The sequence below is a fragment of the Phyllostomus hastatus genome, unplaced genomic scaffold (genome assembly GCF_019186645.2).
Source record: "Phyllostomus hastatus isolate PE091 unplaced genomic scaffold, TTU_PhHast_1.1 phas_contig_29, whole genome shotgun sequence".
Classification (NCBI taxonomy): Eukaryota; Metazoa; Chordata; class Mammalia; order Chiroptera; family Phyllostomidae; genus Phyllostomus; species Phyllostomus hastatus.
The window spans coordinates 43047828-43073422 of NW_025333835.1; the positions used below are offsets into that span (position 1 = coordinate 43047828).

The window sequence follows — 25595 nt, forward strand, 5'->3', positions numbered from 1 at the left end:
AAATCCCCCACTGGATATCAGGGGGCCAAGATACCCAGAAGGGTGGAGTGCACCACTTTCTAGGCATAACTGAGGCAGGCTCCGGACCACTGCTGAGTCGGCCGAGCCCCACACCCCAGGGTGCTGCTCCACGCCACGCTGATCTCCCTTGGTATCGGCCGCCGGAGGCTCTGCCCTGCTGGACTGAGGACTTCGCCTGCCCCGCTGCCCACCTGGCTCCAGAGGTCCTTCCTTCCAAGGTGCCAACGACTCCCTTGTCCACTGTGCTGTCTCCCGGACCCGCAGACTGAGACCCTGGGACTCAGGTTCATCATTCCCCATGATTGCTGTGTGTGCGTGTGTGTGTGTGATATTTCTCCTAGACTGTCAGAGTGTGAGTAGGATATTAGTGTGTGCTGATGTTCCACTTTGAGTGAGCCTGCATTTGCTAAAAGCTGAGCGAACAGCATAGTCACTGTGTGTGACTCTTGTCTGTTCCTCGGTGCCGGGCTGCTCAGCAGGCAGCTGGCCCGCTCCAGCAAATTCTGCGCCAGTGGAGCGGTTGCCCCATTGGCTTATGGGAAAGACTGTATCACGAACAGATGCTCGTGACAATCCGCTAAGAAACGGACCTGCATAGGCAGAAAGGAACGCCGGGGAGACGGAGCTGACCAAAGGGTACCAGACACCAGCAGCTCTGGCACCAGGGTGAGTTAAAACGCAGGTACCGCTGAGGGGGCCTTGCCCCGGAGGAAGGGACAAAGGGTGCAGGAAGGAATCAGGGCAGTTCTGCAGTGATGCGGATGGAGCCTCTCACCCCTTCCAGACTCCACCTGGTGAAAAAGGGGCGGGGCTCCAGGGGTCCAGCGGATTCGTTTTAAAATGAAGACAGCTTCTCAAGACGGAGTGAGTCAGCTCTCTGCACACCAGGTCTTCTCTGGTCTTAAGTAACTGCTTTATATTAACACCTTAGAATATTAGATGCCAACACTGGGAAGCACCTTAGAAGTTCCCTAACTGTAGAATGACTGAGGGGTTCCCATACAGGCTGCAACTTGGACTGTTGGTAGGGACGGTTGGAGAGCTACCTTGACGACTGGGAAGATGACCGGCTCAGTGGCAAGGAGTGCCGAGGTTGGCTCTGGCTGTCGGGCGTGGCTGGGGGCTGGGGGCCGGGGGCAGTCACTTCGTCGACCTCCTTGTTAGTCCTGCTGGCTTCTTTCACTGGCCAAATCCCCCTGGCCACAGTGATTGGCTCAGAAATAGGCATGTGATTCAAGCTGAGCCAATCAGAGTCTTTTCCTGGGGCTGAAGGAAAGAAGTCATTTCTCTTCAGGGAACTCTAAGGATAAGAGGCCCCAGGTCCACCAGGGGCAGGGCTCCTGCTGAGTGGAGAAGCTGCTCAGAACTGGGCCTGGGGACAGGCAAGCGGTGGGATGACAGTCCTGGCAGAGTCCCTCTCCATTTGTGCTTGAGGCCAGTGTGACCTTTCCCCTTCCTCATCTCATAAACCGGCGAACTCACTATTTACTTTTTAAAAAAGATTTTATTTATTTATTTTTAGAGAGGGAAGGGAGAGAGAAAGAGAGAGAGAGAGAGAAACATCCATGTGCGGTTGCTGGGGGTTGTGGCCTGCAACCAGGCATGTGCCCTGACTGGGAATCGAACCTGCGATGCTTTGGTTTGCAGCCCGCGCTCCATCCACTGAGCTATGCCAGCCAGGGCTCACTATTTATTTACTTTTAAATCATATGTGCATCCTGAAAATACCGAGCCCTGGTCTCGCATGCTTCAAATCATATCTTGGGTTAGCACTTCTCCAGAAACGGATGAATGCCTACGTTCCCCGGGAGACTCGGCCCGCGAGCTGCACTTACGTGATCAGATGACTCGGCTCCCACTGAATGATCACGACACCCAAAGGAAATGCCACGCGCAGCTGGGGGCTTTGATAGAAGAAGAGAACTGGGGAAGCTCTGGGTCACGGGGGACACAGGCCAGGGAGGCGCGGGGGGAGGAGGCGACATTGACTGAACGAGAGAATGCCGGTGGAAGCACACCACGCCAGTCCTAGATGTCGGGAGAAACGTGGGGACGAAAGAGGAGAAGGGAGAGGAGAGAGAGAGAACCCTGCTTAGATCCGCTTCGTGCCCGTCCACTCACACAGTGAGTGTTTGCAGGACGTCCCGGACACTCACGGTGGTCTCGGTCACCTGTTCCGGTCACAGGTCCTGTGGCAGGCAGGTGAGCCGTGGGCCTCTCCCCAAGGAAGGTGACCACCTGTTTCTGGGCTCACTTTGTGGGTCCCCAGGGCTCCCCTGCATACAGAGAGAGCCTGTGCCCGCCCTGGCATAACCCTGCCTCGGGCGGCTGCCCGGAGGGCCCCGAGGGAGGGCCCTGAAGCCCCGGGGTGGGGGGGGGCGCGGACAACGTGCCCCCGGCTTTCCGGCGCTCCGCCAGGCAGAGAAGGAAACCCATGTCAAAGCGCCGCAGAACAATGGCGATTGAAATCCTGCCAAGTGTTCCTGCTTCTCGGTTGTCAGCGGTGGAGTTTGAGACAGTAATAAAAACAGTCCTTTTGGCTTCTACCTAAACTTTAGCAGAAAGGGGAAAAAAAACCCAAGCTTCAGAACTGGGACTGGAATGGCGTCTTCACCTCATTTGCCCCGACCCCGAGTTGCCCTGCGGAGCAAGGACTCGGGAACACGGGGCTGGAAACACTGTGTTTATGGGACCCGGGGGGGCGGGGGGCCTCCGTCTCTGAGTCACGGCCCTTGGAGTGGGCGCTGATTGAACAGCCGTGTGGGAGGGAAGCGTTTTGCCAACTTGAGAGCCCCCTCCTTGGGTTCCACATGAAGCAAACTTCAAAACTTCAGTCTTTCAGCTTCGGGAGTTTGTTTTCCCCTTGGAAAATGTCTGGATCCTTTTCCTCTGCAAGAAGGGGAAGAAACAGCTAAGAGCACAGATGCCAGGTTTAGTTGGGCATGAAATCACTGTTGGACGACTCATTTTTCCTGAGTGAAGTGTCAAAAAATCCGCCACGGACAGAGCCCGTTTTCCTGACATTACGCAGGGGCGCACAGCTGAGAGCACACTTCCGGAGCAGTCGGGCTGGGGCGGCGCTGCCCTTTCTGGGAACGGGGGTCCCTCCCAGCGCCGTGGGCGAGGGGCACATGGTCCGCTTCCAGCCCCAGGGTCCATCCGATCCACAGCTGTTTAAGGCCCCAGCTCTTGGCTTTGCTCAGATGCCCTTATTTCTGAGAAGCGATGAGGCGAACTTCTAGTTTGCTTGGAAGATCTGCAAGTTTTCGTTTTGCAAGTGTCGCTCGATGATTTTTTTATGGGGATCTCAGGAAAACTCGTAAAGAATTAGTTTTATATGGCCTGGCAGGGAGGAGGAGAGCTACATCCTCCCTATTTAGCAACGGTGACTGAGGACTCCTCTGTCTACGAGGGGCTGCCTGTCCCAAAGCCGTCAGAGCGCAGAAGTGGGCGCTCTGGAATTTTCCGTGTCTGCCTCCATGGGCTCTGACCCATGGCTCTCTTCATCTCCCTATCTTCTGGCTGGTTTTGCACAGCAGCCTTCCCATGTAGGTCTTACATGGAGGCTCAGAACAGGCCTTTTAGGTCAGCACAGTGGAAGGTTCTTTCAGGACATCTGGACAGAACGTGGCTTTTCTCAATGAACATACCACATACCGGATTTCCTTCTGTGTGTGCAGGTGTTAGGACTTTGCATCATCGTAAATTGCAATGAATGACATTACTTGACATCCAGGTAGCACCAAGTCCACCTTAAGACCCTGAGAGTAAATTATAGCTGGTTCCAGAAGGAAAGAAGAGAATCTGGAAGGTGGCAGGGAGCGTAGGGAGTGGAGCCACCCTAGAGATGTGGCATCATCTTTGCAGGTCTCGGCCTCTGGGTAGACCAGTAGCCCAGACCTCTCAGTGCACAAAGGAGGCTGAGGCCCCAGGATGGGTCCCTAAGCTGCCCCACACGGGGTCTGGGGTGCAGGCCAGCTTTGCTGCTCCAGTGCCCCCTTAGTCCCTTGCTGTACAGAGCAAGAATCCAGTGCATCATGGGCCCATGGGCAGGGCGGGGTTTTACTCTCAGCGTTCATGTGTCCTGAAGTACAGAGCAGGGGACAGTCCTTCCCTCCAGTGATAGTCTGCGAAGAGGCACAAGCTCCCCCGGGAACAGCGTGTCCCCTGGTCGCTCTTGACTGCAGTGCGAATGACTTCTGAGAGCAGAATAAGCCAGTCGGTGAATCCGTTCTTTGAGCTTCTCTGACTGGACAGTGACGCTGAGACTTTGAAAATCTTCAAAGATCTCAGCCCCTGAAATCAATAATTCATGTTTCAAGTTGCCAGGGTTAAGGCAAGAATTCCATTCAGCAAGCAGGGCCGCACACCTAGTCTGCGGGGAGCAGCCTCGCGGACACTGAGAAGGCCACTGAGCTGGGAAAAGGACAGCCCTTGCCCCTGAGGAACTGCCTAGGGAAGAGCAAAGGACAAGGACAAGCGTGGTTCCTGGATCAGGACAGACAGCTGTGGGACTCAGGGGCATGACTCAGAGGCTTTTATTTTGTTTATATTTAGACACATTTTTTTGTATTAGAAAGGAATTTTAGCATTTATTTTTGTACGTATTACGGTATAGGAAATTTTATATAACAAATAATTATAAAGCACAAGAACAGATACAAGGTACTTCAGGTTACTACCCATGCGTAATGTGCATCCTTAAATTTCCCTCAGAAAGTTGGGCAACAAAGGGCACCTTATACACGGCAAAATACGATATGTAGAGACTGGGGAAATGTGCATGAATCCAATTTTAATAGGAGCTAAGGCTTTGGAGATGGCTGGGAAGCTTCTGTATGGAGCACTGAATCAAGGGGGTTCACAGCGGGAACCCCAGGAGACCCCTGCCCTCTGCTGCAGTGGTCCCATGAGAGACGAGGAGGCACAGCGTGGAGAGGACAGGCTCTCCTAACGGGGAGCGGGAGGACTTGATCTCCGGTGCGACAGGGTGACAGGCGAAAGGAGGAGTTGATATTTGTGACAGCTTTCCTTGGATGACTTCTAGAGAGCAGACTTGTGGGCCTCTCAGGCCACACTGCACACTCTGTCTACTGCGGTTGCCAAGCAGTAATGCAGATGGAACAATGACATCCGCTCGCATCAGTGGGGTTCTCGCCACGTGCTGGGCGTCGGCTGTGCTGATCTGTTCACGTGCGTCACCCCGGTTAATGTACACAACTGCCTGTGGGGAAGGTTCTAGCACATGGGGAAGGTTCTACCCGTGGGGAAGGTTTTTCCCCATGAAAAAACGGAGGCTCAGGGAGGTCGGGCACCTTGCTCAAGATTGAACAGAAGTTCACGTGTCAGGGGGGCCTCTTCCGAGGAGAGGGTCTTCGCATAAATACCGACAGCAGCTCTTCAGTTTTATGAATGTCCGCTGAGCATGGACCCTCTGCAAAGGCTGTCTTTTTGGGTATTAAAAACATACCCCTCTTTATATGCCTCTTATAAAAATGTAACAGCTTGGGAAGAAGTCCTTTTATTTTTATTTTATTTTTTTATCTTCACGAGGACATATTCTTTATCATTGCTTTTAGAGAGAGGGGAGGGAGAGAGAGAAACATCGATGTGTGATCCACAGCAATTGGTGGCCTCCAGTATGCGCCTGGACCAGGGGCTGGGTGTGCCCCACCTGGGGATGGAACCCGCACCCTAGGTGTATATGCCCTGAGCAGGAATCAAACCCGCAACCTTTCGGCTTCAGGATGGGCCCTCCAACCAGCTGAGCCACACTGGCCAAGGCAAGAAGCCCTTTGAGAAGGATATTCCACGGGCCGCTGCCTTGCTGCGATGACTCCCACGTACGTTCTTCTTTCCACTGAAAGCTGAATGATGAAGCTCATAGGGTTCATGCTGAGAACAGATGTTCCTATTTCTGCCCAGATGCTGCACATGGCGAGGACTTCCTGACTCTTCTGTGCTTTCATCTGAAGTGTTTCTGCCTGAAGTGTTCTGTCGGGAAGGGCTGAGAAATCACACTGTCCTCCCGCGAGGGCCCGGGCACAGGTTGAGGGGCTGCGAAGAAGCATCTTAGAACACGCCGGCTTCCCGAGCATGTAATGCTGCTCCTCCTTGAGAACTGCCTTTGCTCGAGTTTTATAATGAAACATTCAGATTTTCACTTTTTTTTTGTTTTTTTTCAAGTTAATGTGGCCGTTAACACTTCTTGCATTTTCTGCTTCCTTCCTACTTGGAATTCATGGAAGGGGGTTTCTTCCCCCTCCTCGTTAAGAATCTTAAAAGACTGTGATAACATCATTCATTTATTTCATGTTTCTTAAGTGCCTCATATGTGTGACACTGGGGTACCATGGAAAGAAGTGGAGGGAAACCAACTCCGAATAAAGGGGTAAGGCAGTCCCAGGAGGCTGGAAGAGCACCCTGTGCGGGAGGGCCTCCCTGGGCGTTGACCCCTCAATGTCTTTCTGCCTGCCTTTGGCAGTTGCCACAGTTTCAACAAGTGTCACATTTTTATACACACACACACACACACACACAGACATAAACATGTACCTATGTATATAGTATACACATGTGAACACACACACACGCATGCGCTTAACAGTTGATTACCAAAGTGCTGCGTGAACGTTCACTCACGTAGGTGATTGACAGGTGCCTAAGTCCCGACAAAGGGCCAGACGCCGTTCCAGGCTGAGGAACAGAGCAGTGAACCAAGAAGACGCCGTGTCTGCTCTCGTAGAGGTTCCACCGTTGTGGGGGAAAGACCACGTAAAGGAGACACGTGAATAACACACACTCACATCACATGTTGGGCGATGGCAGTGTGCTCAGGAAGAAAGGAGAGCCGAGAAGGGAGGAGGTGGCGGCTGGGAGTCAGAAGAACGGCCAGAGAAGCAGAGACGTCAGCGCAGACCCGAGGGATGAGGCGCCTGCCGGCGGGAGCAACAGCAAGGAGCGTGCGGACACCAGCACGGACATATGCGAGCCACGAAAAGACCAAGTGTGGAAGCGTGGGCAGCGGACCATCCACCCAGCCTCGACCCAGTCTCCTCCCCAGGGGCAAGCGTGTGGTTTTGTGTCTCCTCATAGGCCTTTTTTTACACATTTTTTCCCACTCTTAAAGTGAAATGGATTGGGGTGACATTGGCTCATAAAATCATATTGGTTTCAAGGGTACACTCCTGTAACCTATCATCTGTCCAGAGCATTGTGTATCTTCATATGTTCTTAAGAAACCAAATAACAGATACACCGTCTAATGGACAGCTTGTGCGTTCAGTTCACAGCATCGCCCGTCACCTCGTGTCAGCAACGTGAGCGCGGTCTTTTAACTGAGTGGCCCTCTGGTGTCTGTCACTGCGTATACACTTAGCTTCTCCACAGTGGACCTTCCAGTCGTGTTTCGAAATCACTAAAAAGCTCTGCACTAAATGTCCTCGTACGTCTTTACTGTGCCCGTAAGCATGTATCTGTATGTAAGATTGCTCACCCAAAACTTTCACAAGAAGTAATTTCTCCCAGGGAGAAGGTTTGCAACGAGCTTCTTTAGGGCTCGTGTGTTTGGATTCGTGCCACCGTGCCAAATCCAGAGCCTCCTTTTCATAGAAGTTTAGAGAAAAATCCTCTGGGGTTCTTTCTTGATTTCCCTGCCTTTGGCCATAGGCCAAAAAATGAAATTTCTTAAAAAATGATTTTCTTGCCAGCAAGTACTTTAGCATAGCCAGAAGCTGAACATCACCGTGGGGGTGGAAAAGAGCATTTTGCTACAAATTGCATAATTTGGCAAACTCTCCTACTATGGTAATCATGTTTTTGCAAGATTCGGTGAACTTGTTTCTAGAGGCGGCCTCTCCGTCAACAGTCGGCGGCCGCAGAGCCGTGGCGCATGGCGGCCTCTGCCCCCGTTGGCTCCTCCCCCCGTCCCCGGCAGAGCCGAGTTCGGTGCAGGGCATTTATTCAGGCCCTTGGGGCTCTCTTGCCTAAGGATACAGGCTTCGCTCCTTCTTTATTCCCTCTTGTGCTTAAACCCTCCCCCTGTAACAAGGGACCTCAGGTAGGATCACAGAAGGCCAATGAGGCCACTTCCCAAACTACAGTGGGGTGTGTGTGTGTGTGTGTGTGTGTGTGTGTACCATAAGCATGCGCTGCCTGAATTACAGACAAAGTGTCATTCCACCTTTGTCTGAGGCGGAAAGTAGTGAATGACAGCAAACACCCTCCAGCACTTAGGTTCTGCAGGCGCGGTGCTAAGCCCGCCTCTCTTTATCGCATCCCCTAACACCCCTGCAGAGCTGGACCTCTCCCTCCCATGCCACGCGGGGGGGAATCAAGAATGAGACAGTCACTGCCCAGAGCACACGCGACTACAAGGTCTGGGATTTGGGGGCATCTGGGATTTGATGCCAGGTCTTTAGGACTGGCGGCCCGCAGTCTGGGCCACTGTGCGTCCTGCCGCATTTCCAGTCTGGGCTATGTTTCAAGGGGTTTCATGTCGAAGGGGCTCATTCCCCGCTTCTCCTCTGGCATAAGGTGAAGCCACGGCCACTGGCCAGAGAGGCCGAGACCGATCCTGATGGTGCTCACAATGCTGCTGCCAAGGACCACGACCTCCGAAGAGACAAACACAGCCAGACTGTGAGGTCTGGGGGAGAATCCTGGCCACCTCTTTCTCACGGGGACACTTAGAAAGAAGCATCAGAAATAGGTGTAAACTTAACGACAACAAAGCTAAGGCCTAAACACAACCCTCAAGCAAAGCAAGAAGGAAAAAGGAGAAAGCCGGCGATGAGACCGTCTAGAAGTCTGTCCGGGCCTGACGCAAGCTCAGAGCAGGGCGTGCCTCCTGAGCTGGGACGGCTCTGCTGTGACTCATCCCCGCGCTCCGGTGGGGAATGCACGTGACCAAACAGCCTCCACGAAAAAGCTACTTGACCTCGTCTCAGAGGCCACACAGATTCGCCCGTGGCAAGAGGCCGGGGCACAATCAGAAAGATTTAGGGCTTGAAGCATCACACCGGGGTGTCTGAACCCCAGTGACTGACCTGGTCATGTGGAGCACTGCGTGTTCAATCCACAGCAGATGTAACACCCGCCCAACTGTGAGAAGACGCAGCAGTAACTCGGTCATAAATGTCTTATCTCTGGTCTCTGAAAAGACAGAATATCTATTAAAGTTCCTGGCTCATGCTCGGGCCTTCATGGGTGTTTGCAGAAAGTATCGTTGCTGGGGTGAGCCCGGCCAGAAAAGATCTCGTCTCCCTCCCCGACTCATAAGGAGCTAGTGAATTCGGTGGAAGGAAAGAGTTCACTGCTTTTTGGACATCGTGATAATTTTTCGTGTTGGTGGCGCCTTCCTGTTTACAGAGGGCTCCTCTGTCGAGAGCTCATTGTGTTTGTGAACCACACCGTGGAGGTACACACAGAACGCAGCCCGGCAGGCTCGGAGATGGCCGGTGGTCTTCACAGTCACACGGCCGGGACAGGCAAGGAGGCCCAAGGCTGGTCATCTTCTCGGGACACGGGAGCCGAAATCCCCCCGAGAGCTGGTCTACTTGGTTTTTCGGCGTTTCCAGGGATTCTATGGATGCTACATAGCAATGAGGAGGAGATGGCTGGCAAACACATCACGTAGGACAGGGATGGCAGATGGACAAGCGAGCCACCACTCCTTGGGGCTGAAAGGAAAGGGCGAACTAGGCTGGAGGGCAGAGGCCCGGAGCCCGCAGGGAAGGAGCTCCACCGGCTGGGGAGGAAGGAGTGCAGGTTTGGAGGTGCGGTCTGGCTTTGCCGCAGGGTCCTCAGCTGTCCACTGGAGCGACGTGACAGTCTCTAAGATTGGTGCAAGGACTGAGGGGGCCCTTGGGTGCTGCATGCCCAGCAGAGTGCCTGGAACGGTGGAAAGCGCTCATGAGAAGCTATGTTTTAACCGCTCCTGCCCTCCTTCTTTCTAGTTCGTCCCGTCACGGCCATGTTCTCCACTGCCGTTTGCTCAGGGAAGTTCAGGCTCTTCTCCCAGTAACTGAGGACTCAGACCCTCTGGGAGGAAGCAGAGAGACGCCCCACGGCACTCGGGGTCAGCCCGCGTGGGGAAGGGATGATACGTTCTTTTTAGTTGAGTAGTGAAAAGTCAATGCTGATTGGCTCTGCTGATTGTCCCCTTTCTGCAAAAGCAATTCATCCACCCATTCCATTGGTCACACAGACATTTCCCCCCCATGACCATGTACTGAGCCAAGTGCGTGGACGGGGCCATCTGCGAAGCTGGAGAGAGTGGGGCCACTCCCGGGAGCCGCAGGTCAGAAGTGAGCAGGAAGGACTTGTACTGAGAGTGGGCTGCCCGTCTGGAAAGCACGGGAGCGAGAGTGCCAGCTGATGACACAAGAAACGGAAGGGGGATTATGTGAGTCTCAAAGGCAGACCTGCGACCAGGGTCCCAGTTACTCAGCCAAACCAGACGGCATGGCCCCGATCTGGCCCCCCCGCAGGCGGGGCGAGGTTAGAATTTGGAGGTCCGCACGGGTAGCAAGCCGAGGCCCGGGTGTGGCGAGGAGTGGGTGCTCATTGGTCGAGGCCTCTGTCACGGTGGCTGAGGGGACAGGCACCCGAGTTGAACATCGCAATCCAAGTGCCACGTCACAGGCTGGCCCCAAGAGGCTGAGACATGGGGCCAGAACCAGGGGTAGGTCAGGGGCCCATCCAGCTCCCCACCCCCGGGGCACCCTGGGAGGGGTTGTGCCCCAGCCCGGGCCGCCACCCGGAGCCTCTGGGCAGGCCCAGGCGAGCAGACAGGTGCTTCCTCTCTCGGCAAAGCGCCGGCCCTCGGGGACTAGACCCTCCCGCCGGAGACCCTGAAGAGAACCCGTTGGCTCTCACGCATCCAGATTTATTCTCGGCCCTCCTAAGAAATGAGGGGTACATATGAACTAAGAAGAGGTTCAGGTTGAAAAGCTCTGGATTTCTCACCCCCTGTGAAAGCTGCTGGCCCATTCACCGCGTCTGCCGGGCACCAGAGGCTTACTGGACCCCAGGAACCCATCGCGGTGGCCGCAGGGGACCCCTCTGCATGCCCCCAGCACCCTCCTCTTATCTTCTGCTGCATCCTTCAGTGTGCACCTGCGCGACCAGGCAAAATACATTCTTCACAGTTTGTCCAGTTTAAACCAGCGCTTGCCGTGGGGGACTGTGGATTACAAATCTGGGCCTCGCACAAAATGTTCCCAGTGCGCTCGTGGGGGTCGGGGGTGAGGAGGGGGAGACGCCAGTGGGGAGAGAGGTCAGGAGTGTGGACGGAGCTCTGCGTCGGGACTTTAGAGTGCCGAACTCCTTTCCGGTCTTTGTCCTGCTGCTCTATTAACTGGGCCTGGGTCGGTCTCAGTACTGTCGACTGTTAAACAGAAATAATACCTGAGTTTTTTACTGGAGCCTGACAATGAGCTATAATGATGACAGAATACAGGTGGAAGGATTTGGAAACCAGAAAGTGCTCAACTGTTGCATTCAAAAGCGTTTGCCGGTATCTGCACGTCGGTAGCTACCTGAATGCAACAGGCCAGGCGGTCACCGACGGGCACGAAGGGCCATCGCAGCCGAGTCACCGGAGCCCCGGATGCCTCGAGGGTGTGGCTGCGCCTCAGCTCTCCAGAAAGAAGGAAGCAGAGTGGGGGGACCCGATAGAGGAGGGGGGCTAGAGCCTGGGAGAGAAGCCAAGGCAGGAAGGAGGCGGCAGCTCCCTCCGGTTCACCAGGCAGAGATCGCCCGCAGGAAGCAGGGCGGCCGGGGGTCCGGAATCACAGACGGGAGCCTGGAGAGCAGGGGGCGTAGACCGTCAGGGAGAGAACTGCCAGCCACCTCTGCTCAGGCGGCGTCCCTGGACCCCTTCCACACCAGGTCCCCTCGCCAGACCAGGAGCAAAAGATGCCGGAGGGGACACTCAGCCCTCTGCAAGGAAGTGTGCAGTCAAAGACTGGCTCTCCCACCTGAGCATGAGACCGGGCGGTCTACCTGCCTGCCTGCCTGCGGGGCTTCCTGGGCTCCCCCTGCAGAGTTGCTGCTCCAGTGGCTCGGGGGTGGGGCCCTCTCCCAGGGCATTTGCATGTCTACCAAGTCCCCAGGTGCGGTTCCTCTGCGGCCACGGGGGGAGACTCTTAGAGCCGAGCTCACTGTGGCCGTTGTCAGGAGCTCCTGACCACGAAGAACGGATGAGCGGCAGAAGCCTGTCCCGAGAGCCCGGCCTCTGGCTCACCACAGCAGGTGTCCCGGCCCGGCAGGCAGACCCACCCGGGGCCGAGCCCAGCCCGGGGAGGGGGGGGGGAAGTCCTGGAGTGGGTGGGTGGCGCCGCTGCTGTCCTCTCCAACACCTGTCACTCTTGCACATGGACAGAGCACCGGGGCCCTCTCCACTTCTGGTGGTTCTGACACTCAGGGTGCTCGGGACCGGTGGAGAACTAACTGCCACCGGGGCACCCAACGAGGGGTGTTGTTCTTTTTTGGATATTTGCAAATGGAAAAACATCTGCTGTATCATGCTGAGTCTCTTCCCGCACGCGGTGTCTGCCTTTCTTCTAGTCTGGGTAGGGGTGAAGGTTACTGGGTTACATTGTCCCACTTTCTGTGGTTCTTCTGCACTAGTTGTATGCCTTACCCGGGAGGAAGTCGGGGTGGCTGGTTGACTACCCCTTCTGGGAAACATCTGAGAAACAGGGCTGATAACGCCTGCAGGTTCTTTCTCCCCTCCCCTTTCGTCCTATCCTCTCCTCCCGGTAAGCCCCACATTCTTCACTCACTGCGGTCTAAACGCTCTGCTGGTGGGGACAGAGGTGACGCAGAATAGAAGGGGAAGTCAGCTGTTTAGCACAGAGGGCGGGGCGCAGCTGGGTACGGCCGGGGCGGGGAAGTCGCTCTGCACCAACGCTTTCTATGGCCGCCTGTCGGACTCGTCTGGGAGCTTTGTGTAACTGACTGCTCACGCTCAGGACAGGAGATCCTGATTTCAGCTGATCTTGGATGGGACCCAGGGCAGTAGACACTTTGAATCTCCTCAGGGCACTCTGATGGGGAGCCAGAGCTGAGATTCACGGTTCTAAACCAACTGTTCCCATGACGCCTGGGTACGGAGTACAGCTGAGTTTTCCTGTAGCTTCCTTTTAACTACCCCGAGCTACAGTAAAGCAGGCTACAGGCTGCCACCTATGGGGTAGGTGAGAGGCCGATGCCACAGCCGTAAGTGTAGGCAGTAAGTGTAGGAAGTAGATAACCTAGGGCCAGGTGGGCAAGATAAAAAGTGCGAGTTCAAAAGGCAGCAACAAGTCCTTAGGATATGGCCTGGCTGGGTGGCTCGGTTGGTTGGAGCGTTGTCCTATACATCATAAGGTTGTGGGTTCGATCCCCATTGGATGTGCGTAAGGAAGGCAACCAATCAATGTTTCTCTAGCACACTGATGTTTTTCTTTTTCTCTAAAATCAACGAGCATATCCTCGGGTGAGGATTTAAAAAAAAATCTCCAGGTGTGGGACCAATTCAAGAGCATGAACCAAAGCGTCAGTGTCAAGAGGGCCAACTACCAGTGTCAGATTACCCCAGACCTGTGGAGCCAGTGCAGGGATAAAGCTTCATTCTAAAACCGGCCCAAGTCAGGAACCCGCGCGTCCCATGTCCCAGTGGGACTGAATTCACAGCCAGGCTAGGGGAGTACTGAAAGGAGGGAGGTGAAAAGTAGAAAATGCAGAGGAAGTTGTTTGGTTTGCATAAGGTTGAGCAATCAGTTTCATTGTTTTTTTGTTTGTTTTCACCCAACTGACGCAATGGCCATGCTTCCAAGGTCGTATTCACAGAGCCTGAGAGGATGGGGACGCCACCTAACATTGTCTCGGAGCTACAGTCCTTGGGGTAACAGCCCCAGAGCACTCTCAGGGGGAGCTTGCTCAAATGGTGTGTCTGTTTCAGTAGGTCTGGGTGGGGGCCCAAGAGGCCCGAGAATCTGCATTTCTAACCGTCTCCAAGGGACGCCGATCTGAGAACCACGGTTGCGTGACGAGGCCCTAGCAGACAGGGATGGATGGCGTCTACCTGAAGCGCACTGAAGAGCCCCTCCCTGAAACCTGGCTCCGCCCTTCCTCACGTCTCGGAGCATCTAAGGTAGTCTATGATGTTTACGGGAAGGTTTCATCCCCTGAGAAAAGTAACTTCCTGCAGCCGTAAGTAAAAGGACAGCATCATGCGTGCCCTGGACAGTGTCTATGTCCCATCCCCCTCCTGCACTCCCCACGTGCGACCCACTGTGAGGACTGAGGGACCACGGCGAGCCAGGTTTGAGCTGACCTGGTGGGGCAAGAACCACAATAGGTAACCTGGTCCCTGGGGGACCGGACAGCAATTCTTTGATACACGAATGTCAATGAGGTTATCATTTTCTGCCGTAGCAGAAATTTCTTCACCTGACAGTATTCTTAATATACTTTAATTAAGAGGTTAATCTGGTGTAGAAATTGCTTTTCTCTGAAGCCACCTGGAATCAATTTAAAGTCAATTATAAGTGGTTAGCTATTGTTTATGTGGTTAGAGAACAGGGAATACATTTTTGCTCGTCAGGAGCCATGCGAGCAAATTTTGAATGTCGTGATCCGTGGAGAGTCCGAAGAGCTGAGTGTTCTATAATGGGCATAGAGAAGCCATTAGAAAATGTAATCAGTCATATTCGGTGACTTGACCTTGGGACTCGGCTGGAAGAGGGTCGAATCACTTCTGTCCCGTCAGTGCCACCAGGATCACTCTGCTCAAATTAATTGGTCATTTCATTATGCGCTTTCTGAGAGCCTAATATACCCTACTCGATGGAATATAAATTGTAAAAATAATCTGCAAATTACATAACAAGCTTCAGAATACATTTGCCTCCTCTGTCTTTAGCACAGATTGAATCTGACAGCTAGTTTCAGAAGGATCAAAATTGCTGAACTCCTCCAATAGTTTAGCATGCTCGAGTTTTACAAAGAGAAGAAAAAAATCTGTTGCACAACACGTGCCCGAGTCTGAAAATTTGAATCACAACCCATTTTCCATCAGTAAAATGTAGACATAAAAAGAGGCCTGAAGAGGTTTTCTCGGGCTTAAATGCATTATTTTATTCAATTGTTTAGTAAGGTACTTAGCTGCTATTAAAAATTTGGATGCGCGTCAGAGACAAGGAAGCTGTTTTGAATTCCATCCACTTCTGTGCTAAGTACGTGGAACAATTACATGCCTCTAATAGTCCAGCCAGCCCGCTAATGTGATAGCCTGTCGTCTGGTTGAATAACACACAATGACAATGAGTGCTGCTGATTATCGGCCCGGTAAAGGTTTCTTGTCACCCTTTCAGGTGTCAAAATGATGAATCCGATGACCTGCTCCGTTTACGTGTATTCTTCTGGGATCGGGAGACCCCGCCGCCCCGTGTGCACATTCCATGACATCTGGTTAACAAGTGCAGAAAGTCTACCTCTAGAGCTGCCCCCCTGACCCCCCCTCGAGAGTTCTTTTACTTTTTTTCCTTTCGGCTGACACTTCCATATTCAAAATAAACCTTCCAGGATTTTCTTCCGTCAATGCTGAATGGTGAACTATTGAGAGAAGACCCTCTCTTCCCGCCCTGATTGGCACGCTGAGGCAAGACCGCATTTTTGAAGCCTGAAAAGGAAGTGGTATGACACAGGGGCCCCGACTGGTGTTTTGCATGAGACTGGGGGCCCCCCCAGACGCCAGGGTGGTGAGAAAAATGGAGCTGCGAAGTGTTTAGTATCTCTTGGGATTTGAGCCAGGGGTGAGGCTTGTCTGTAGGACCATGTTCATTACCTTGGGCCTCTGATCAGACTGTGTGGGTTCGAATCCTGACTCTGTCCCTTGGGCACAGGTCTTAGCCTCCCAAGCCCCCCTGCCCTCAACTGTCAGAGCGGGAAACAATGCAGATCAGAGGAAGTGACATCCTATGCAGGGGTGTCCAACCTATTGGCGTCTCTGGGCCACACTGGAAGAAAACTCGTCTTGGGCCACGCATTAAATACATTGCGACACGTAATCACCAAAAAAATCTCATAATGTTTTAAGTAAATTCACAATCTTGTGTGGGGCCGCATTCACAGCCATCCTGGGCTGCAGACTGGACGCCCCTGCAGAGGGTCAGGCATGCGCACTTACTAAGCTCCTCGTCGTAATTCAACAAAGCGTCCAGTGATTTGATGTCTCTCTTTTCTGAGCCCTAAAAACAGGGAGGCAGAATTTAAGAAGGATTTTTTTTTCCTGCCTTGCAAAATGTTTGATAGGAAAGTCTTAGGAAGATGCCAAAATGAAGCTGTATTTGATTTTGTCACGTCCCCAGTGCCCGTTGTGACTCCTCCTCCCGGGGTGAGGACAAAGTGAGGGACAGGGAAGGTTTTGGAGAGGGGCTCTACGTGGGGCAGCCGGGGCCTGGGGCGGGGTGGGGGAGCCCTCAGCTCGGCCGCAGAGCAGCCGTGTGAGGGCAAGAGGTCTGTTCTCGGGGCTCGGTGGGTTTGTGTGGAACATCAGGGCTGCGCAGAGGACCGCCGAGGTGGTTAAGAGCATCTCCGTGAGGACATTTCCTGCCCCGCACCCAGGAAACAGTCCCGGGGCAGGCCCGGACGGGGACGCACGGGCAGCGTGGTGACCCCACACCTGCGGCTTTGAGCCTCGTGTCGCCCGACCCCTTCATTCACGGCCCACGTGGTCCCACGCAGGTGCCACTAGTGGGCGGCCAAGTGGCAGGGCCACACAGCTCTTAAAAATCATGTCTCTCTTTGAGGAACATACAACAGAAATCCTACACCTCTTCAATGTGCTCCATCCCGGGCGGTGCTGTGAGCCTCCATCATACCAACACCCCAACACCCCCTTTCCTGCTTTGTGAATTGGGGAGCGTCTGCTCTGTGGCACCTTGTCCTGCTTGCCTCCAACTGTCCGCCCTCAGCAGAGGTCACAGAAGGGCATCCTGAGGCCCAGATTCAGCCCGCGGATGGCATCGCTTGTTCTCCCTTCCCCAAAAGAATTTCCATATTTGAATGTAGTTCCCAGCATGTAACAACCAGAAGATTCCACAGGAAACCCAGATCTCCAGCTTCTTTTGAAAAAAATCACAGAGACAAACGTATGACCAGAGTGTCCCCAGGAAACAAGACCTGGCTCTGGCACCGGCGGGAGAAGAGGCTGGCCACTTCGCAGGAAGGACACCAGCCTTCTTCCCCCACTCTGGAGAGTCTCAGTTGAGTGCTGCCCCCTGGGAGCCCGTTGGAACCCGCACGGGACCCTCACGTTAACCAGGCACCTTGGGAAGGTCACCCCTGCCGCCCGCCCCCGCCTGCTTCACTCCTTCAAGTCGCCTGCCAGGCCCCTGGCCCTTTGGCTGCCTGCCCCTCCAGCCCGAAGTCAAACCTTTAAGAGTCCCAGTTCCTTAAGATACAATCCTTGTGAACATGAAAATCCTCTGAACCAGATTCACTCGTGGTTGAGATTTAAAGAAATTATGTGTCACCGGGCAAAAGGCTCTGAGCTCCCGCTTCGCTGGGAACACAGAGGACAGGGACTGGACACGCACAGGATCACAGGATCGAGGCTGGGCGAGAGGGCGACACCCAGAATCTGGGGTGGGGGGTGTGCTGGGGCTGGACGAAGGACTGAGCGCTTTCAAAAATCTTCCTGGAAGGAACTGGGAGGCAGGGTGAACTCTCTCCGCACGGGAGAGAGTGAAGGAGTGAACTCTGCTCCCGCCCAGCCTCGCCCCACAGGCTCTCGGCGGCATCGGAGCTCGCCATGGAGACGAGGGTTGGAGGCACCGCGGTGCAACTAACTTCAGGGCAGAAACCCACGCAAACAGCACGCTGCCCTGGACTTGACCGTCCTCGGAGGCCGGGTTGCCTTCCCGCTCTGAATGTCCTTCAGCCTGGTTGCCTCTGCTGTCCCGTAAGAACTGTGCCTTTCGGCCACGTGCAGGAGGCTCCATCACTGGTGGACACTTGCATTTGACTTTCCCCGTGATACACCAAAGTGCATTTGCCCCTCGGCCCCCGGTGGGTCCCGTTCAAAGCAGTCCTGAAGAAACTGTAGTCCAGAGAAGGTTTGTACGAGAATCCCAGCACCACTTAAGCAAACCCAGTGAGGACAACACCACCGGTGGCTCACGTCAGCGCACGAAGTGGAGCTCACTGTACCGGTCCGTGGCTGACCTCAGCAAGGGTCAAAGGCCATGAAATCAGCATGGTCAAGTCCGTGGTCAAGTCAGGACGGCATTACTTTGAGTTAAGTCATTCGCTCGAGGACTCGGCTACCGAACCGAAGGCAAGAGCAGGCGTCGGCAGGCAGAAGGAAGCTCCGAGATCCCCTGCCCTGGCTGGGTCATGCAGGGAGAGGGTTCCCTCCTGTGCTAAACACCTGGACAGGTAGGCTTTCTGCTCTGTGCTCCGAAAGCTCTCGCTAACTCCATTTCCCTAGAAATGGCAAGCACACGACGTCCCATGAAATTCCTCTGTCGGCCGAACTGTCTGATAAGAAATTTGGGGGTTGAATCGTTTCATCTCAAAGGGGAAAAAATAGGTCGGTTGCCCTTCCTCTCCATGACTCTCTTGTCCCTTCACTGGGTACTGCGGCCACATCTGACGGAAGGGGTCGAGTGTCGCGTGTGCTGTGGGCGGAGGAGATGGGACGTCTGGGGTCTCCCCTACAGCTGTCGGAGTAACTTCTCCCTCAAACGGTTAAAAATACCAATTCCACCGTTCTCACGCAGCTGTTCTGTCCGTATTTTCTCCTCTAGCCTTTGGCATGGATGTTTCTATGGTGGTAATGAGAGTTAGAGCGCAATTTCTCCTTCTGTTCTGTTCGCTTCCCCCACTGGCGGCACAGGCTTGCCTTGTAATGACGGGATAACAGTCCAGAATGCGAGCAGCCTGCTGTGTCGTTCCAGTTCTGCGCCTCCACCCACCCCCCCCAACCCCGTTTCTAGGCGCGTTGCAGTGGGTTGCTGCGGCTCCTCCCATCAGGGGGTAAAGTTTATTTTCTCACTCTCAGGGTCCAGGCTGATCTCGTGGCTTGCTTTGGACAAGAGAATGTAGCAGAAGGGACCGCGTGCACATTCTAAGCTTCTGCCTGTCTTCCTGGAACTCTGCTGTAGACCATCATCGTGAGAAAAATCCTCAGTTAGCCTGTGAGAGGCTGAGAAACCATGTGCGGGGGAGGAGGCGTGAGGACCACCCAACCCAGACATCAGCGCTAAACTTGCACGGACCAGGCGGCCCCGGGTTGACCAGTCAGCTGAGCACAATCGCTTGGAGGAGCCCAGCCGAGACCAGGACTTGTTGCTTTAATGTCGATTAAAGGTTAGTTGTTTTAAGTCGAAGAGTTTGGGGCTGGTTTGTTATGCAGCAACAGCTACCCGATATAGCCATAATTCTCTTGTCTGCCTTTCATTGTTTATGTGGGTGTTTCCAAGTTTTCTTTATTATAAAATAATGCTGTGATGAACTTTTTGGTACAAATTTTTTTTGTTTGTGTGTGTGTTTTTTGTTTGTTTGTTTTTAGAAATAACACTCCTCTCACCTTACACTACTCTCTTTTTTTAAAGATTTTATTTATTTATTTTTAGAGAGGGAAGGGAGGGAGAAAGAGAGAGAGTGAGAAACATCAATGTGTGGTTGCTGGGGGCCGTGACCTGCAACCCAGGCATGTGCCCTGACTAGGAATCGAACCTGCGACGTTTTGGTTCGCAGCCCGCACTCAATCCATTGAGCTATACCAGCCAGGGCTCTGGTACAAGTTTTTATTTGATTAGCAGGAAGCTCAATTAGAGTATGTGCCTTTACCTGGATTTTCCTCTAACTCTTCCCCTCCTGCCCCTGTCTTTCCTTCCATAGCTTACTTACTATTGTCACCTTTATTCTAATGGTTCTATTATGTTTATGGGCTTTTGCAAGTTCCTTTGAATACTCCTTGGTGATATTCCTGCCCTGTCCGGACGACCTAGGCCTCTGAGACAGTCTTACTAGTTCTGACCATTGGCCTTAATGAGAAAGCTAGAACTACAGCCACAGCGTGTTAGAGCCGCTGGCCCTCCGCTCTTTTGCAGAGAGTAAGTGGGGCTCGGGAAGTCTGCCTCCAGGGGCGTGTGCGGTGGAGCGGCGGCCGAGCCAGCTCCCTGGGGCCGAGGCCCTGGCTCAGGTCGCGTTGGGACTGTACACAGTACGTCCAGTATTGGAGCTAAGAGTGTGAACAGAAGTCCCTCAGTCATTCTACTCAGCACGAGGGTCTTCGTGATGAAGAGAAAGATACTAGAACGTTTTTTTTAGTTCTGTGTTAGAAGTCTTTTCTCCAAGCATTTTTTTGGCATCTGCCTCCTCTTCCCCAAATCTAAATAAAGTCCAAGAGGTTGGTGAACTAATTCTCAGTTTAAGTCTTGAATGTTAATGTTCTTGTGCATTTATATAATTTCACTTTCTTGAGTCACACCCACTAAAAAACCAAAAGCCAGGGCCATTTGGTTGACTCTCCCTACCCAGTCCTCCTGAGACTCCAGACTGAAATACTGACAAACCCCCCACGTTCCCACAGGGCTCACCTGCCACTCCATGTGCCTGGGGAGGGAGGCAGGAGCCCTAAGCATCTGCCCTCCCAGGCCCCGCCTCCCCGAGCAGCTGGAGTCTCAGGTTAGGGTCCTGTGCAACAAGGGTCAAGAGGGCTAAGGGACTCGTGTCCCTCCGCAGCAGCCGGTGTGATCCCCCACTCCTCTGGACCCTTCCTGTACAGCGTTGTCTCGTGAGACCCAGAGCCACCCTTTGCCCCCGGGGCCTGCTCGGAGCAGGCCAGCTCGGGTGACCCAGGCTGCAAAACTGCACCCTCTGCGGAGGAGTCGCCGCAGTATCATAAAACGACATCTCCCTCATGAAATGGCTCTTGTTTTTGTTTTTAATTGTTTTATTGTTGTTCAATCATGGTCGTCCCCATTTTCTCCCATTACTCACCCCTGCCCTGCCCACCCCCCACCCCCCACCTTCAGTCCACACCCCACCCCACTGCCTTTGTCCGTGGGTCCTTCATACGTGTTCCTGTGCGTGCCCCTTCCCCGGCTTTCCCCCGGCACCGCCTCCCCCCTCCCCCCTCCCTTCTGGTCACTGTCAGGTGGTTTTTATTTCCACGTCTCGGGTTCCATTGCTTCTTTGTTTTGTTGATTACTTTCACTTATTTAGTGATCATTGTTTGGTCTTTATTAAACACAGGAGATTAGCTGAATCAAGGAGCTCCGTAACAGCATTAATAATAAGCTGCACACTGAAAAGCTTTCAAATGTTTTTGAAACCTGTTTTTTTTTTCCCTTCAAGGAATGCCTCGTGAACTATCTCAAATCAGATAGATATGTAATATGTTTTATTTAAAGAAATTAAAATCTTACAATATTCTCTAAACCAACTGATGAACCCATTCCCGCTTTTTGCTGCCTACAAACTGGATTCTGCTGTAGATAAAGCTTCTGCTTCCTGGTCACCGCCTCTACCTTCCTTGACAGCCAGCAGGCATTTGCTGTCCCATCTAAACAAAGAATGTGCGCAGAGTCCGGGTCGGACAGACTCAGAGTCAGGCTCGTCCCGCAGCCGTGGGGACGCCCTGGGTACTGTCTCTGGTGTCAGAGGTCATCTAAAGTCCTGGCCGGGTCATTTGAGTAACAATGAAGAAATAATGAAGGTACTGTTAGTTCACATGTACTGATGTCCTTTTTAGATGGTCAATAAATCTGCCTCTTTCCTTCTCTTGAAAGACTTAATTATCCCTTTATTTACTAATTCACATGCAGTGAAAGACCTTATGTAGGTGTTCAGTTAGATTCATTCATTGATTGATACCTTCTGTGTGCTAAGCAGGGACTCACATGCTGTACACATGAAAAAAAAATCCCTATTATGCTCAAAGAAGTTTACATCCCAGAGGGTGGGGGACAGACGCTGGACAAATCTGTGCGTGTCGGGTGCTGCTGAGTGTCGTCAGGGAAAAAAGAGCAGGAAAGAGTGGAAGCGACAAAGCAGAAGGACAGGAGTAAACATGCATAAAGGTGTTCAGGGAGTAGACATACACATTTTCGTTTTAAAGTTTTGAAATTGTTGACGTTTTCTTGCCCCGTAGAATAAGTTCCGATCATCTCAACCCCCTTAGGGTAGCAGCCCTGACCCTCGGACCCGCCTTGCCGGAGACCCCATCGCTGAGTGCCCCTTCGCCAAGCGTTTGCACACCCTGAGAGGCGGAGCCTGGGGAAGGAAAAGCATCCGAAGAAGTAGGGGCCCGTGGCCCTGGAGGTCACCTTGTCCTTAACTTGTGAAACACCGTCGGCAGCCCGTCAGGAGGGGTTGACAGATGACTCGTCTGTGTCCCTGCCATTGTTGCTTCCTGTTATTGTTTTTCTCCCCACATTTTAGTTAATCATTTGCTGGAGGTAGGCTCCACACTCCTGTGCTTCAGTAGGCCTTTTCCTTCCGAGTCATGGGGCCCAAACCCTTGGTGAAAATGGAGGTGTGTGTGTGGGTGGGAGTCTCTGTTCGTGATATAAAACCCCCTCCTTTGTCGGGGGGCCACGTGCAGGGGTGCAGAATGAATGGATCCAGTTTGTAAAACAAAGTCATAAATACCCAAGGTTGGGGGACAGGAGGTGCCACTCTTCCCACAAGCAAATTCACCCTGAAGGCTCTATCCCTGCCCAAAAATTGCTCCGAAATTTAAAATAGTTCCACATGAGCCATTGACCGGAACCCGCCTCATTACATAACGAGAGAGGACAGAACCCGGGATTTAAGGATAAACACCAGCAGGGCAGACTCCGGCCTCCACCAGGATTTCAGAAAGCCAAATCTGCTTACAGAGTACCTTCTAACCCAACGTCTCTGAGCAGAAGGCCACTCCTACGATCTGCAGACTTGAAGGGGGTAGCTTAATAAAACTCTTCTATTTCTTAGCCGGGGCAAGGCACCATCAAACAGCAAGAGGTCTTCAGCTAGTCATGCTTGCTTTGCTTTCCCCCTGCCCCCCTTAAAATTCCTCCTTCTTTGCTTTACAGCAAACAGGAGGCACTCCGGATCTGACATGCTCTGTCTGGATCGGGAAGCCTTCTTGCTACTCTGTGTATCCAAAGCCTCTTTGTCCCCAAACACAGAAAGAGGTGCGTCGCACCACCACCGACAGCATGTTCCTGACCAGGCTCCAGCTGAAACTTCAGACCAGACTGGAGTCTTCCAAAGCCAGGCCGAGCCTAGGCTGGGCTCTGCTTGCAGAAACGACTAATGACTTGCTGGTCACCACCCAAGAAAGAGAAGCCTGCAGACACTTGGAGCAGGGCTTTGGGAATCAAAAGGAAGTTTCTTCTCTCAGCTCATCTCTTCACCATCTGGCTAGCTTTTACAATCCTCATTGCGCCGTGATGAATTTTTTTATGCCACAGCTTTCTGCTAATTAATTGTAATTACCAAGCACAGGAAATTTCAGCGTGATCAGATCATGTTTACGCAGAATGGCAAAGCCGGCGAACTGTTCTTTAAGAGACTTTCTTGGGAACATCGACATTTAAAAGCTGGGTGGGACCTCTGAAACCCGCTGGCTCGCACCGCTCGCTAATAGATGAGGACATCTGTGTGAACCAGCCCAGGTCTGGCAGCTAGTGAGGGGCAGAGAAAGGGCAAAAACACCAGCTTCCACATTCCTGGGGCCGTGATGTTTGCAGTACACACCGCTGCCTCTAGAACCGGTTCAAACCAGAAGCAGCCACTCCTCTCGGTTTGGGCCGTTTCATCAAATCCAGGATGGAATCTGGTCAAAATGTCTCATTGCATCATCACCTTGCTTTGAAACTCTGAGTTCTTTGGACATAGAGTTCTTGTCTATGTGCTGTGAACCAATAAATTCTCTGGAAAAAAAAATCAGTCCACACACTTGGCTGGTGTCTTAGAGGGAAAAAAAAATCTGGGTGATTGAATTTTTTAAATTGAACTAAGCAGCTGTTTTGAGGTTTGTTTTTTGTTTTTTTTGTTTTTGTTTTTTTGCATCCTGTGGACATTCATATTTGGTCTAGACAAACTTGCCCAAAGCTGAGATGGGGACATCAAATTGCATGGAAATTGTGCAGCGGCTCTGTCATTGCTGCAGGTGACATTCCAGTGACCAGGGGGACAGGGACAGGGAGTCTCCACATCTCAGTCCAGTAGCTTTTCATCGATCAAGCCACCTTTTCACTTTGGAACTGCAGAATTGTTTCTCAAGTGGAATATTTATGTGTGATCTCCACGCATGCAACAGATATGTTTAAATGCTCATGTTTAAAATACATTTCCCCTGTCTAAAAGTAATAAAGGAGAAAAACAGAACCGCCTCCACGAGCCAGCGTCTGGAGGTGTGAGTCGGAGGACCCCACGCTCGTGTTGGAGCGGCATCAACGAGGAATGCATTTCTGTGTGTGGATTTGTTGGCGCTGAAAGTTACTCCTCTGGCGTATCAAGTGCCCAGCGGGTAACAGAAAACGCAGGTCCGGCTGCCTGCCCCCACGGAAGCTGAACTCGTGAGGCAGGTGCTGGTGCAAAAGGAGAGAGATTTATTCACGTGCTGTGACCTCTGGGAACGGCGGACTCTAGTCTCAGATACCATCCCCCCTTCTGGTTAAGCTGCGGTTCTTACTGGGATAGGGAGAGAAAGGCTTTTTTTTTTTTTTTTCTGTCCAACTTACCTTATGCTGCTAGCTTTCGGCAGGCTCAGGCCCTGTCCATTCATCTTTCCAGCTTTTGGTATGCTCAGTGTAAGAAACGGTCCCCCACCATGCTCTGCCTGGTGTGGCTCTGTTGGTTGGAGCGTCGTCCTGTAACTGAAGGAATGCAATTTGATTCCCTGTCAGGGCACATACCTAGGTTGCAGGTTCGATTCCTGGTCCGAGCATGGACACGTGTGACCCCCAGTCTGGATGCACAGTCCTTGGTCTGGGCCCGGACCCCCAGTCTGTGCATGGATGGGGGCAACCCATCAGTGCTTCTCTCCCCCTTCCTTTCTCTCTCTAAAAGCAGTGAAAAAAAATGTCCTCGGGTGAGGATAAAAAAGAAAAAAGAAACCCCCTGCACCATCTTGACTAACGGGAGAGACTCCCTGGTGCTCCGACTCACTGTCTGTGGTAAAAATGCTACCCTCGTAATCTCCCAAGGGTAGATGAGTGGAGGTCTTGTCTTGTGTAGTTTCTTCCTGCTGCTTAGCAACATCGTTTTGCCTGTCCCCCAGGTCTGGAGAACCTCGCTGTCTCCTGAAGGAAGAAGGGGGTCAAGCGTGGAGGGAAGCCTTTACGGGAGGGAGAAGGATTGCTGTCTTTGGAAGGCGGCTCATGTGGGGTCCAGAGCAAGGGCCCCGCTGGACAAGCGAAGCTCGTGGACTGCTGCAAATTTCAACGCCTGGGCGGCGCTGCACATGGGGCTCCCCCGTGAGACCTACTGCGTAGACAAGCAGTCACGTGTGCAGTGAGGGGAAGTCTCAGCGTGCAGGGGGAGCTGGAGTGAAATCAGAAACCGGAGAGACTAAAGGATCC

The 25595-nt window shown here is 52.9% G+C and overlaps 1 long non-coding RNA gene across 3 annotated transcripts; it reads left to right on the plus strand.

Annotated features, from left to right (window-relative positions):
• The first annotated feature begins 12172 nt into the window (after positions 1–12172).
• LOC123818865 lies at positions 12173–23951 on the plus strand. Of its 3 annotated transcripts, XR_006785715.1 has the most exons (4): positions 13877–14161; positions 19076–19383; positions 21519–21739; positions 22205–23951. It is a non-coding gene; the product is annotated as an uncharacterized LOC123818865 (long non-coding RNA). The 3 variants fall into 3 exon arrangements; XR_006785716.1 differs by lacking the exons at positions 19076–19383; positions 21519–21739; positions 22205–23951 and adding exons at positions 12173–12276; positions 15384–15611 and having other exon boundaries at positions 13970–14161; XR_006785714.1 differs by lacking the exons at positions 19076–19383; positions 21519–21739; positions 22205–23951 and adding an exon at positions 15384–15611.
• The last annotated feature ends 1644 nt before the right edge of the window (positions 23952–25595 follow it).